This window comes from Hirundo rustica, chromosome 2 (assembly GCF_015227805.2).
Source record: "Hirundo rustica isolate bHirRus1 chromosome 2, bHirRus1.pri.v3, whole genome shotgun sequence".
NCBI classification, from domain to species: Eukaryota; Metazoa; Chordata; class Aves; order Passeriformes; family Hirundinidae; genus Hirundo; species Hirundo rustica.
The window spans coordinates 56376136-56391394 of record NC_053451.1 but is presented as its reverse complement, the minus strand read 5'-3'; the positions used below and the strand labels follow the sequence as shown (position 1 = coordinate 56391394).

Here is a 15259-nt window from a genome sequence, read left to right as displayed (position 1 = left end):
ATGTCCGTTCTCCTCGGGCTGGGGAGAGAAGAGAGGAGCTCACAGAGCTGCCACCTGCCAGGTCACAGGGGAAGCAGAGCCCAACACCCGCCGGCTCCACGATGACACCCCAGTGCCTGAGACGATGCGAACTGTATTAGCCACCGTCAAAAGGGTGTCAGGCCGAGCTGTGGCTACGGGCTGCGGAGAAAACCCCGCACTCAGTGCATGGCTCTTGCGGCTTGCAGATCAGAAGCAGCCATTTCCCTCTGGCGCGCTGCGGGGATCCGCACGAAGGCAAATCCCAAGTGCTTCGTCATTCTGCTGAGCTCTAATCCCATCAGCATCTCTGTCCGCTCCATCAATCGGATTAGAAGGAGGCCGAAAGTCATAATTCTGCCGGCTGGCCGCGGGGAGCCGGCCCTGCGTGGGCAGATGCCGCCATCGCCACCCGGCCGAGCCCCGTGCTGCCCGCAAGCGCCCCGGGCTTCGGCCACCGCAGCGATTTGGGGTGGCCAGAGCTGCAGACCGGGCAGCCCCTGTCCAGCACCACCACGGAGAGGAGAGGTAGGGGCTGCGCCTTTAGCCCACTCCTGCCCCTCCAGAGCCTCTGTGCTGTTAAGGGATGAAGTAACTGTAGCACACCTGTCAGAGCCTTTCATGTTCGTGCCGAAAGTTAGCCAAAAATGTTCCGGCAGAAAATATTTTCCGTGAGAAAATGCTGCTTTAACAGAGTCTAACCCTCCTGGTGGAAACCTGTCAACTGCTGTATTCTGTGGTAGAGACCAGATGGGTGCATAAATAAGAATCCTGCCTTCATCCTGGGACCACTCGCAGTAAAAAAAAGGTCCATTCAAGGTTCTCTCTCTTACTTTCTTTGCCTTTTCTCAACTACAAAAATAATTTTTTTTTTTTTTTTAATCTTTCTGTCCCATTCTTGAAAGTTTTAGTTCCTTTTGCCACCCTAAGAAAAGCACAGCATATGTGAGAACAGGGTTCTGCCTCCAGCAGCTCATTTCATGGGCACATCCTTTCCGTCTCAGAAAGGAGCCAGGTCTATGACCTCACACCAGCTTCACCAGCAAGCCCTGCCATCCCAGAACACCAGCATGAGCACCTCTACTTTAGCTTTTCCTGAGGGTTTCGAAAATGGTCAGGGGTCAAAAGTGATCTCCCATACATGAATACAAAAGCTGAGACCACCCCTATTTTATCTGCTCCCAAGGGGACACCATATGGAAACCTGTCAGCTCTCAGAAGCTCCAAGGATCTCCATGGCACTGTCTTAAATAGTTACCTTGAGACTTCAACTTTTCTGAGGGCACTTAGTGACAAGCAGAGTTGACCTTCGTGGTGTTCACAGGGGACAGCCCTTGCTTTGCACAAAGCACATAAAGACAAGATTAGACAAACCACCGCCTCTTAATGGCTTACAGAAACCCTCACTCTTTCTATTTATAAAATCACACACTCTTGGCAATAGGAAAGAAGGAGTTGGCATAAATTTTATATTTTCTAGATCTGTCTAAATTCAGCCTTACTGCTTTTTCCACTGTACTTTTCTCCAGAAATCAGCCCACACTTCCCACTCACCTATAGATTTTTCTTTCATTAATTTTCCCAGTAGGCAATTGCTCACAGAAACCATAGGAAATACGAAGCTAGGAGACTTCTCAAGATGTCATGTGAACCGTAGCTTTCTCCAAAAAATGCCCAGACTCTACCAATCTACATGCACTCATCACCTCTGTACAAAGACCACAGGACTCTAGTGCCTTGAGGACTGGGCTGTCTGCACAGTATGTAGGTGACACCCTGGACAGTTTGGGAAAATCAGATACATCCCTCTGTTCCTACTTTCTAAAAAGGCAGTATAGAGAATTAAAGGCTGCAACTGAAAGGAGAGTTTTCCACAGACCTGTAAAAAATCCTGCATAATTCACTTGCAGGGAGATAAATTCTACCTGAATTTATTCCACTATGTTTATTCAAAAGTTGTATTAAAGAGACGATCGAAGAGCGATACAGATTATGAATCATTCCACCCAGATTCCAGATGTCATATTCTTCATTATCTCTAATTTGTCTGAAGTTTCCCCACCACTTCCCCTCTCATTTAGGAGACCTTTTGCTGTGTAAAACGCTCCTTCCCAGCTCTGCCCTGTAGGTAGAGGCGGTGATCCCCAGTGCAGAGCGACAGGCCTTGCAGGTGACCTGGCAAGCTCCCTGCCTGAGGTCTGACACTCACCCCCAGTGCAGCAGCCACCCAGTGCCTTGTATACCGGGGAGAACCAGCACAAATGTGTTTGATTTGTAACTTTACAAGGACTTTCACATTGAGGTTTGAGTTTCTTTTATTAGTAGACCTAAAAGAAGGGTACCATTAACACATAACAAAGGAGGCAGAATTAAACTATTACCATTACAGCAGTGTTTTAAAAACCCCACTACTTAGAGGTTTATAAGGTTCCTTGGAAAGGTTATTGCAGAAGCCACAAAACGGAAACAGAGGAGAGAGTTTCTCAGCTGCGCTGTGCCTTCCCACGTGCTTGCGACCCTATACAGAGAGACCTGCCTGGTTAAAACACAACTGAAGCCTCTCTTAAGCAACCTGCTCATCTTGGGGCCACCCAGGAGCTTTCACTGCACCAGGAGGATCCCCTGTCAAGATTTAAGAGCCTACTGTTCCATTGCTCCAGGAGAGCCTTAGCAGAAAAACTGACGGGATTATTCAGCAGCTGAGACAGCCAGTGTTCCTCTCCCAAGAACTTTATATCAAACAAGACCCTCTGTTCAACTCTTTTTTTTCTGTTATACTTTTCATGTTTTACTTTCTAGGTATTTTGAATGAAGTGTATCCAGGCCCTGAAAATTCACCAAACAAAACATCACAGTGTTTCAACATGTCTAAACGAAATGCTGTATCTTTTCTAACACTTTCATATTTGTTTAATACCCTCCACCAGAAAAAGTGTTCCCAACACTGTTTATCCAGTACAAGGTCCACGCACACTCTTAGGCTGTCATAAAATAAAGACATCAACAAAAGCTGTATTATTTCAAGACATTTCCTTATAAAGCAATGACACTGTGTATTAGCAGCCTTTATTCTCTGCAAATCCCTGTCTCAGCTGCAGAGGAAGGAAAGGGCTGGCTGGTCCGGGTGAAGGGACCTGGCTTAGCCTCTGCTAACTCGTGCCAAAGCACATCCCCATGCCTGCACAGCCAGCACAGTGCTGTCCTCACTGGGGCTTTCCTCCCTCCCCTCCACTAGCCAGACAATTCTGTCACTGCCCTTGGGGCACTGAGCCAGGGTCCCCTCCCTGGCTGGCCCAGCTGTGCTGGAGATCGGGGAGGGGGAACTGGAGATTGGAGAGGATGAGTAACCATCAAGCAGGCAGCAGCTGCCTTTCTTCTTCCCAGGAAGAGTCTTTGCTCTGAGGTGGCATCCCTGCAGGCAAGCCAGATTTCCAGTCGATTAAACCGACTACTTCCTTCATCACCTGTATTTTCCCTAAGTTTTTTTCGGAGTTGCCTTAGCCTTTATGCAGCATGACTTAATCCACCACTTCTGATGATCTAATAGATTCCAGTCCTCAGACCTCTCTCCATTTCAATGCTCTGCTGTCTCCTCTTTGCCTCATCTCCATCTGACATGGAAGACATCGCTCTCTCAGCCCTTTCTCCCCCTTGCCTTGTCTCCTGACCCCCCCATGTCCCCAGACCTGTTCGACAGAAGTCGCGCCACGCACTCCTTGTCTGTGTGGAGCCTTACCCCTCCTGGCCCCCCAGAAGAGGGAAGGACTACAGCCCACGCCTTCTGGCTGGCGAGAGGGCTGTCTGGAACGTGAGCTCATGTTTTCCTAAAATAAGCAGGAGCCGTGCACTCAAACTCAGCACCTGCAGAAGGCGGGAGCGGCTGTTAACGCTGTGCAGCGTCCAAAGCGCTCCTCACACGCGGTGTGGCGTGGCACGGCGCGAGCCAGAGGCACGGAGCAGCCAGCAGCCTTCCAAGGGTGACTAATGCCTTGCTGCTAAAAACAGCTTCCAGGGGTTTTCCATGAGCAAATCCCACTACAGGTCGAGTATTGGCTTTTCACCTGCTAAACACAAGAACTTCACTGTAAAGTCCACACTGATGGAATTTTTTTTTTTTTCTTTAACTGGTGCATAGTACAGCTGGCAAAGGAAACCTAGGTCTTTCCTAAGTGATGGCAGCATTTGATCCTTGTTAACACCGCTCTTAAAAGCCAAAAATATCACCCTTTAAATAGATTATGTGAGAGTGTAGAAACAAGGATGTGTGGTAGACATGCAAGAGATGACTGGAACATAAAGTATATTGCACGCATGGACGCAAATGTACAAGGGCCAGAGGGAAGGTATGGAATTGACATCCTGATATGGCTTCCCAGAGAGGCACAGTGTTACATCAAATAGGTCAAAAACACATGACACTCAGCTACTTCACAAAAGGACCAAGCAAAATTCTTCAGAGCCTTGTTTCAGAACGAAATCGGTAAGGGCTGCCATCAGTCCTTTGGACTTACCAGGGTCTGTGTCCCTCCTGACCTGCCGGGCTTTGCTGCTCCTCTCTCAGGCGGCTGGGTTATTTCAACTCTTCTGTATGAATCAAAGCCACATCTCCAAGAAAACTGAATGAACACACGGCTCTGCTCACTGTGGGGACAGATGTATATACAGTGTGAATTTCTGGACTTATTCAATTAATGTCTTGCCTAAACAGGCTCCAGAGTCGTGTTTTCCTGCATATTTGAGGGTTTCAGCCAAGCAGCTGAATCGTGTAATCCACCATCTCAGACATGACATATTACTTGCCAGTTTCTGACCGTCCCTGATGAGTTGGTCCGTCTTATAAATCATTTGGGGCTTCCAAATGTAATATAGATTGATCTTATTTTGCTTACTTCATTTTAGGAGCAAGCAGCCCGGAGGTGGGTGTGTCAGAGTTCCTTCGCAATACTGCTCCTAGGAACAATAAAGCCCTCGCACAAACATGAGTGGAAAGTAAAAGGCGAGTTGTGCAATTGCAATTGAAATCAGACTGCCTTGAGAAGTTGTCAAAGTATATATGAGTACATCACCCCCATTAGCAGTGTTATACCAGCTGCTGAATTTTGTGGGAAACACTAAAAAATTCTAGTTTAGAGGACCCCCTTTCCCACCTTAGAACTTCCTATTGTGACTTTTGTTCAATATTAAACACCACCGGGGCCAATGTGAGCACGACGGCAAGGACCACCAGATCTTCTCCTAGGAGGCTTCATTTAGTTGATGCTGCTGTTAAGGTTATGAAGAAGAGTTACAAGATGTGGCATTTGACAGTGCAAGGGGCACTGCAATATTGACAGAGGGCAGCTCACTGTGGCCCAGGTCCTTGAGAAGATGGCCAAGATTTGAAGACACTGTATCTTCATCCTAAGGACTCCACAGAATCCCAGTGTGAAGAGAATCGATGCCATCAAGTGACCCTGTCCTGGTCTGAGTAGAGAGAGAACATAAATTTTCTAACATGGTTTTGACTCCAGAGAAGGGTCAACAAGCCCAGTGTGGCAGAGACAAGGTTTCAACCCCTTGAAGCAATTAATTGTCTCATTCCCAAGGGGCAGGAGACTGCCTTCAACTTACTTCTAATTAATTTACAAATTAGCCTGCTGGCCCAGAAAGAGCATCATGCACTAATTAAGCCCAGCTGCTTTATGGGAAGAGCTACAAGGAAATCCGTAGATTTCGGGTACCTAAAGGAAACGTCCTATCTGCAATTTATTCAACTAGCACTCATTGCTCCTGGAGGTTGTAAAAGCTGAGAACATGTTCAGTCACAAAGAGTTAAGCATTTATATTAAATCCTGGGGATATCCACAGTTATAATCAACAGGAGAAATAGATAGCACCATTAGTGCCAGTGGCTGCCTATGATTTGCATCTCGTGTTGATGGAGAGCCATGATTGAAGCTTTTCCCACAGATGGAACACTTAAAAGATGCTCTCCTGTGTGCTTTCTCTGGTTTCTAATGAGGTGTAAGCTCACCTTGAGCTGGCATGATTACCTGTCTCTGCTCACTAGGGAGCAGCTTATATTCATGAAACCTGCAGGAAATTAACTATTTGTGAGACCTGCTCCTCCCTGCTCCATGTGGCAGAGTTTGGACGTGTTCAGAGGTTGCTGGAGGCAGGGGAGTAGACAGAGAGGGAGAGAGTCAGAGATTTGCACAGTCAGGCAGCACACTAGTTGCATAAGCCCTGTGTCTGTGGGAAATCAGACTAAAACCTTTTCAGAAGCAATACAAACATGTAGCCTTTTAGGACTAAAGTCATTTATGCAGAAATTTCCCCTATGGTCAGACTATTTCATAATTATCCACACTGGGATGTCTTGCATTTTGCTTTGAAGCATCTGGTTCTCAGCATGCCACCGTTAGTTTGATCTAGCAGTTCCTATCTTATATAATAGCAAACCACTTCATGGCTATTTCACACAAAATGTCTCTCTTTTTGCCCACTAAATGACCTGGAACTAGAACACAAACATTCTGTTTGTACAGTTTTACATAACATTCACCAGAGTTTTCACACAACACCATTAAAGACTAATTTGTTTCTGTTCCCAGGCTGATGGAAAGCAGTTCTTTTGGTAGCTTGATTGCGTCAGTGCTCTTTGAAAATGTAAATAAAGATACTGAGATAAGACCTGTCCAACTGCAGAGCTCTTTTTCTCTTTATATTTACCAGATACTTCAAGCTAAATAAAATTACTCTTTCCACTTGTTCTGCCTAAGAACATGCTCAACAAATAGGTAATCAAATTTTCTTGGCTCTCACAAGCCCTCCTGAACATATTGTGGTCACAAGCAACATCTAAGAGGATTTACAATGACATGTTTAAAAAGGCATTTGAAAAATGGCTCGGGGTCCCAAATACACCATTTTTAAAAGCAACATAACTCCTGAGGAATGGGATTTTCAGGGAGATTTAGGTTCTTGAGCATGTCATGGCCAGCTTAGAAAGAGGAGCTTCTACTTCACAGCACATGAAAAGTGTTACCTTGCCAGCTCCTATTGATCTTGACAGACATGCATTACTGGTTGGCATCTGACAATGTCACTGAGCACCCACCCTCATCTTCATTGCTACAAAACACCCCTGAAAAGTGATTGAAAGATACTTCTCTAACTATCTTCAAATATTATTTGCTGGGCAAAGGGCAGAAATGTTTTCTCTGCCCGGTTTCTTCAGGTGTAGTGACTTGGAGGTCCATTTCCGTGGCAAGACTTCCTGAACTCCCTGAATTGTCAACATAGACAGATGATCTTGGAACAATATATTGCAAATCTGACCTTAGTCTATTTAAAAAGGATGTTGATGTGTCCCGTCCAACATATGAGCTGCTCTCTGGAGATGCCCAGTTTTGAAAGACATGGGAAATCAGTCAGCTGCATGTTTACTTCTGGTGCTCCGGGTACAGGATGAATGCAGCCCTAGAGCTCAGACATGTAACCTCAAAATATGAAAAAAAAAAAAAAAAAAAAATATTAAAGATTCATCAAATCAGCTCATCAGATGCTGGGGACATGGAGCAGGTGTGCTAAAAGGAAAAAGACACTGGCTTTCTCTGTCTTCATCTGTGTCCCTGCCTCCTTTGCCAGCTTCTTCCCTCCTGGACTTTAATTCACCAGATGCTATGCATGGATGTTCTGGTCTCTGAAGCAGGGAAATCACCACCTATTAGAATAATATGATGATATTACACTCATTTTGCCAGAGTTAGTTTTAAACAACTGCTACAGGTTAAAGTCTTTTATGTAACATCCCCAAGAAAAAGCAATGCCAAGAATATCTTAGGGCAAAAATAAGTGAGAAGAAAAGTAAAAAAATTCAGGAGGCAGAAAATAATTCAAATTGCATTTTACTTTTTTTTTTTTTTAATAATAGCTGAACAGAAGGCATGTACCAGACAGTTACAGGAGTGAATTAGAAGGGCTCAGGTGCCCTTCAGAAGGGCACATGAGCTACTTAGTCTTTATGGTATGATATGAAAATGCAAACCCACATTGCAAAGGGAATATTATATAGAGCAATAGAACTTTACTTGCCCAGTCAGTCCCTCTTCTTACGTTTCTTGGGATTGTTTTTGTCTGTATATTTTGGTAAGTCAAAAGAAATGTCTATTTGCAATTGCTACCTTACACCACACCCCAAGAATTATTATTTTTTTTTAAAAGATCAGTCAGAAAAGAAAGATTATTAGTCACTGGTATTAGTCATTGGTAGAGGAACAAGGTCACTTTACAGGTCAGAATATTTCAGTAGCTACAGGAATTCTGCTTAAACTATTCAGCATCGCATCCAACAGTCAAGAGGTTCTGGAGGCAGAATGGCCCAGAGAAGCATTTTGCCACCACCAGGTTTATGATACTGCTTAAAGCAACACAGAGCCTGATGGTATTTCACGGCATTAGCTGTTGATGGAAATGCGTTTATAGGAGCTGAGAGCCCACCAAAGCTTTCCCAGAGTACTCCCACTTCAGAATGCAAAAAAACCCCAAGCTCTTAAAAAATATTTTGATGCAATACTGCCTCTGAAATCCTTTATGAGGAACCCAGCACTGCCCAAGGCTCTCCAAGAGCTTGCTCTGCCCTCCTCCTGCCTGTGAGAGGGAAAACCCACGTGTCCCATAGAGGCATGGATAGCTCAAGGAGGCAACAAAGGCTGTTCCCTTTCCACCTGTTTCCCTCCTGGGACAGCCTGGAAATGCCACCAAAGATCCAGCAGCAGATGTTATGCCGTGACTTAGAAATCCCCACACCTTTTCCTCTTCTTTTCCTGCAAAGCAGCAGGAGGGAGGAGAGCTAGGATGTTTCCACCACCCTCTGGGTCTGAGACACCTTTTCCTGACCATTTCTGCAGGCATCATTCCTCTTGCTGGGAAGGAAAGCACAGCGCCAGGGTCTGAAGCTTCTCCCGCTGGCACAGTGCCCCAGGCAGGCCGTGGCAAGTCCCCACCACAGCCAGCTCAGCTTTATCTCCATATTGAATAAACAACCAAACATCTGCTTTAGTATATCAGCTGGAACAAAAGCACTGGACATTTGAGTGCAATTGAACAATGTCTATGACCTCAGACAATTTGTTGTTTCTTTAACGCGTGCGGAGTGTGACCCCATTCACATCCTCTAAACCCTTTCGCTGTCTTCTTCTTTTCCTGCCCTCAAAAAGGCCACAGGATGAAAACAAACGAAAAAAATCCGTGGGGAACTAGTATTAAATTTTAAGTAGCAACAACCAAGCACTTCATCAGCGTGAACACGATATTCATAAATCTTTATCACCAACGATTTTTTTTTAATCTGGAATCCACTATCCTGCGAATTAGTCCCATTTGTCCACTCAGCGCTAATGCCACTAAAATCGACCTCATTTGTCAAAGCATATGAATCCAGAAATTCATGGACTTGTTAATTTCTCAGTTTGAAAACGTAATCTTGATTCATAAACTAAATTTTATGGAAAGAAATCTCGTTGTATTTGGAAACTACACCCTTCTCACTCCAAGGAAAATTAAGCACAGACCACCCTTTGTTTAGGTTGGCACTGGAGGACACTTTAACACCTGTGTTATTTTCTTATAGCCCAAGAGCAGCCACTCATTCCTCTCCAATCCAAGCCAATATTTTTCACCTCTGTCTCTGGCTGTGGTCGCCACAGAAATTTCAGAATGTTTGAGCTGAGGTGACAACAATATACATGATTTATCACAGCTTCCCAGAGACTATTCTGAGAAAATGGGATCCTTTTCTTTTTCACAAAAGGGTAACTTTGGGTGTGGGCAAAGCATTCTGAAAACTTACCAATGTTTCAGGAAAAAAACAAACAAACAAAAAACAACAACAACAAACCCACAAAACAACTACAACAACCGCCAAACGTTTTCTTGAAGTTCATTATTTTTTATTATTTTTTTTATTCCATATTTCTTTACTAATTCCACCGCCTCTTAATTCAACCAGTTCTTTCACAATGAGATCTAACTTCTAGTTTCACTTTCCCTTTCTGAAGTAACTCATTAAAATTTGTCTTAGCTGATTGTAACTGCTAAAATGTTCAGCTCTTCACCAATGGGCTGCTCCGGGAAGAGATGAATACGAATCTTACTTTGGAGATGATGGAGAGATAATGTGAGTGGGTATCACCTGTAGTGCATAAGTGTGGGTGTGTATTTGTGAAACAAGGAGAATCATAGACTCATTCACCTTGGAAAAGACCTCCGAGATCATCAAGTCCAACCATTAACTGCCAGGCCACCACTAAACCATGTCCCTAACCACATCTTTCAGCTAGACGAGCTGGAACTAAAGGAAAGACAAGACAAGGATGAAACAAACCAAAACAATGCACCAATTTCACATCTACTCCGCACCCTGTTTGGTGAAGAAAACTCTGCCGTGTCATGCAAGAAGCCTTCAAATGGGTATTGATGACAGGTGCAGTACAGCCAAAAGACCAAGCTTTGATAACAAAGTATTTCACAGCCTGCTGTTGCATTTAAAGAGCATCTGCAGCCCTCACAGTTTGCTGAGGATGCAGCCAGGTAGGTGAGATGCATACAGTGCATGAGAACAGTCACAGAGAGTGCAGGCAAGAAAACAACTCTTGAAAAATGAGCTCTTTTTCCTAGGGGCTTTGGCAAGAACCAGGAGAAAGGGTTAAGACCCCACTGACCTCAGCAAGCTCCTATTTTCTTCCCTCTTTAGGGCATCTCTTAAACAGTGACTTAGGTTTATGCAGTCACCAGCACTGTCCTGATGTAGGTTCATGCTGTGAACAGCACTGTCCTACAACTTCAAGCCAAATGCCTGAAAAAGTGTTTGGCATCCCTCTGAAGTGCTATTTGTCTTGATCAGAAATAAATTTTGAGTTGCTGCTTCAGAGACTACCAGGAGCTGTGGAAGAGGGGAGGAAGACCCCAAGGACCATAGCTCACAGCCACGGCTCCAAAAATCTGCCCTCTGATGCTGCATGGGCGTCACATCGCCCATCCCTGCTGCGGGCAGCTCACCATCCCACCAAACCTGAGCCTCAGCATCGCTCCCATTCCACCTCCCGCCCATGGTGCCTTTGTGGGCAGCCATAGCACAGCGTGGAGAGCAGCTGGCAGGCAGACAGGGCAGGAGGCTTCAAAGGAGCTGCCAGCCATTCCCAGGTACAGCAGCACAGCCACAGCCCACCACAGGCATCAGAAACCGATGGGCTTTCCTGGCCTCATCGGCACGTCCTCCTCCAGATACACTTCCCTTCCTGCCCTCCACCAGGGCAAATGGGAAGAAGAGCCCCCACCAGGACTCATTCTTCTGGGCAGTGTCATGCAAAATACAGGACAGCAGAAGATCCAGCCAGCCCCAGACTGGGACATGATGGTAGGATGCAAAAGGAAGGAATCCTCCGATGTGCAATTGCTCTTTGATGCACACAGATTGGGGAGCATGGAAATGAGGCCAGGACTGTGGGGATGTGAAGAGGAGAGAGCCACATCCCACGTAAAAGCAGTCTGTTGGAGCTGGAGAGATGTCTCACTAATGTCCATGTGAGATGGAGGAGAGTTGCCCATCTGGGAAGCAAAATATGACGGATGGACAAAGGCTCAGCCACGGTCCCATGCCCTGAGTTGTGATCCAGGGCAGCCTGACCTGCATCATTGCTGATTTTCCCCATAAGAACCCCAGCCCATGTCCTGCTCAGCCCACCCACAGGCAGGTCCCACGCTGCTGAGCCCTGCCAGCCAGGTCAGCAGGGCTGGGAGTCTCCAGGACAGCCTTCACCTGGCTGCTGCACTCAGCCCCTGTGCCTGCCACTCCGAAGCCGCCTGCTTCACGTCACATTTCCCTGCTGTGCTCCAAGGGCCATGTCTTTGGGAAGTATTTTTGCAGCAATAAAGCATCATTTTCACTGGGCAAAGCTGCATTTTAATAGTAAGAGGAGAGGACTGTTAAATGCTGCAGCAGGCCCCATTTGGCACCAGTCACTGCTTTTTTTTTTCTCTCCTCCATATGTACCCCATATGCAAGTACAGCTGAGGAGCTGACATGGAAATTTTTTAAAAAGGAGAGAAATATCTGAAACTGCCCTGAGAAGGAGGTTCAGGGCTTCTTAGCTCTGCTTTTCCAAGAGCTGTGAAGACCCCAGAGATCTCTTACCTCTGTACTTCCTAATTCCCTCCTCGTAGGTAATCAATAACACAGGTGCCTGTGATGTGGCTGTGGGGGTGAGAACTTTCCACCCTTTTTGCCCTCTCCACAGTGCAGCTGCTTTGGTCCTGTGCTATGAGAATTCATCTAAGGCTGGCACATGCAGGGGCTGTCTCAGCAATAATAGCCCACTGCTTTGCCCACGTTTGGATGGCTCTGATGGGTCTCAGACAGCAGAGGTGAGTCTGTGATGGGTGTCCTATCTCAGCCTCTCCTACAGACCCTCCACTGTCACGTGTCTAGGGTATCCAACACTGCTTAATGCGTCAATTTACTCTTACCTCGAGTTCCTCCTGGTGTAGACCACCACGTCAACCAGAACCAAAGCCCTCTCCGGACTGTGTTTTCAACCACAGAACAGACATGGCTGTGCCTTGCTGTCAACAAGGAAGCCATGCTCACAAGCTCCTTCTTAGTTTCAGCTGAGAAATTCATTGCCCACAGATTCACGTGGATGGTTTTGTCCGTGTCCCTTGCTCCAGGTGTAAGAGACAGAACTGTTAATGGATAATGACTCAAAATATTCCCCTTTTTGTGGAGATGCCTGCAGTGCTTTTTTGAAATGGAGGAGGTGAGATTTTGGGTGTGTAATAGCCAACCTCTGCTCTGGTATTTCAGAGGGTGAATGATGGGCTGTAAGTGGGACAGGAGGCAGATCCTGCGGAGACGTTGTGGTGCCTCTCTTCAGGCTCCCTTGCACAAACCTTGGGGTTGTGGAACTTCCCCTCCTCCACTGGGAACATACCAGGTCATGGGCTTGAGGGTTGGGTTTTCATCTCTGCTGATGGGCCATAATGGACTCAGCTGTGCTGGTGTGATGGGCAGCTGCCTTGATTTAGAAGGTGTCAGGAGCCCCCACAGTGCCCCCCGATCCACAACAGTACATCACCCAGTATGAAGCTCCTGCCCCAGGGGAGGTCTGTGGGCCTTCCCACCTGAACCTGAATAGAAACCCACTAGATGTTGTATTCTGTGGGTTTTCCCAAGGCTTTCCCCCCACCACTCTTTTGGATATCCCCAGCACCTGATGGATCAGGTCTGTGACCACCACTTCAATCAAGACTGCACAGCAACCCAGTCTCATCATGGGGCCTACAGGTGGTGAGATCTTCACACTCTTGTCCTTTCTCTTTCTTTCTTTTCCCTCCTCCGTGTCCTTGGGTGGTGTTGCACATTCCTTTTGCAATGATTTCATGTTTTTATATTGCTATAGACAATAATAACCGAGTTGGCTACATACCTGTTTTCTTTTGCAACCGAAGTGTTCCTTAATAAGCCCTACACGTGTATATTTGCAAACACTGATCATCCAGTGTTGTTTCACTCTAATGCACCCCAAGCAATCTATTAACAAGAACCTGGTTACCCTTGTCTCCTGCAGTGTGTCATAACACCCTGCTGCTCACTGCAACATGAAATTGCTGTCCTTTTTCATGTATACATGTGAAATTTATCTTGAAATTTAAAAATAAAAATTACATAATCTCTCCACTAGGACAAACATTCCTTGGACTTCTTCCTTTCAGACCTTGAAGCACTCCCAGGATTCACTTTGATTTCTAAACAAAAATATGATCTTTAATCAGGTAGCCTAAGAAACATATAGATCTCGGAGGGAATAAAATCTACATCGTTACATTTCTTTGTTGTACTTTTCTCATCATCCTGGAGAACTCTTTGGCATCAGGTGAGAGTCCCTGCAAGTATCCAGAATTCTACTTTGGAAACATCTGGCTTGTTCATCACATCTCCAAATCTGACTCAGGCTAAGACATCCTTGTACTTGCTGTAAAAGGGGCCCCTCCATTCATGCCTCTTCTCCCACTGTTTCCTAAATTTCATTGTGCATACTCCACTGAGCAGACATCATTGTCATGTGGTGGCTTGCCAAGGACTCAAGGACCTTTTGCTCCCCAAAGGCTGCCCTGTGTCGAGGCTTCTGATCCAATGTCCTTCCATGAGATTAGTTGGGGAGGAGGTTGGTTCTTGCATGCATTTGAAGAAATGGAGGTCACATTGCCAAAACTAAATATATCAAGCTTGCCAGGAGTATTTAACATGTGGACAGGTTCTATGATGTCATCAATTTTTAAAAAAAATATTTGTCAAATGTATGTTAGCATAGAAGTCTGCTGCTAAGGCAGTCACAGTATTTCCCTTCCCCATGTCCTAGACTGAGATTCCCACACTTGTTTGCTGCATCCTTCATCTTCTGAAACTCCTCTGGGAAGTTATTTGGTATTGCTTGTATTTCAGTTGTGTTCAGCACTAACATCATGCCAGACACTGTCAAACTAGACAAATCAGATAAAGCAAGAGCAAACATGAAATCTGCCTCCCATTTTATACCTAGGTCAAGAGAAATTATGGGGAGGTCATAGCATGCCACTTAAAAGGACCCAAACTGCAGCATGAAAAGTTCTTTCTGAGCAGCTCAGGCTCCTGGGTGGCCACAGTGCCTCTGTTTCCCTCAGCAAACATCTGCTTTTTTGAAGTTCTGGTCCTTGTTCCCTCATGGACCGCAGGGTTTGTGGCCCTTTCAACGCCATGCACATGAAGAAGCAGGCATCCCCAGACTCCCTGCCACCCCTCTCAGCTGGTCCCTATCCAGAAGGAATGCCTGCTTCCCCAGTCTCCCATTTCCCGATGCTCTGTGTCAGCAGCACCCAACTCCCGGCAGCATCCTTGATGGGGCCGCCTGAGAAACAGCTGCTGCCCTTTCCCTCCTCACAAAAGCCATGAAGAACAACAACCACCTGCTGCCTGCTCTTTTCTGCAGTGCATTTTAAAACATTTAAAACATCCCTTTTCATGGCCCATCAGGTCCCCTAAATCCCACCCTGCATGTTAAAATGTACCAGGAGGATGGAGACGAAGATGTGAGCCCTCTTGGCTTGCTTCTCAGATAAGAGAAACTGGGGGCTGCTGCTCCCTGTGCTTTTCTGCCCATGGGAGAGGAGAAGGACTACCAGGGACAGACAAGAAGACCTTTTCTAGGACCAGATCACTGGGGAG

General features: G+C 46.0%; 1 long non-coding RNA gene across 1 annotated transcript; it reads right to left on the bottom strand.

Moving 5' to 3' along the window:
* Positions 1–2772: 2772 nt before the first annotated feature.
* On the bottom strand, positions 2773–12965 carry LOC120749676 (uncharacterized). Its single transcript, XR_005699727.2, has 3 exons — positions 12526–12965; positions 4530–4659; positions 2773–4082 (listed from the first exon to the last, which is right to left on the bottom strand). It is a non-coding gene; the product is annotated as an uncharacterized LOC120749676 (long non-coding RNA).
* Positions 12966–15259: the final 2294 nt, after the last annotated feature.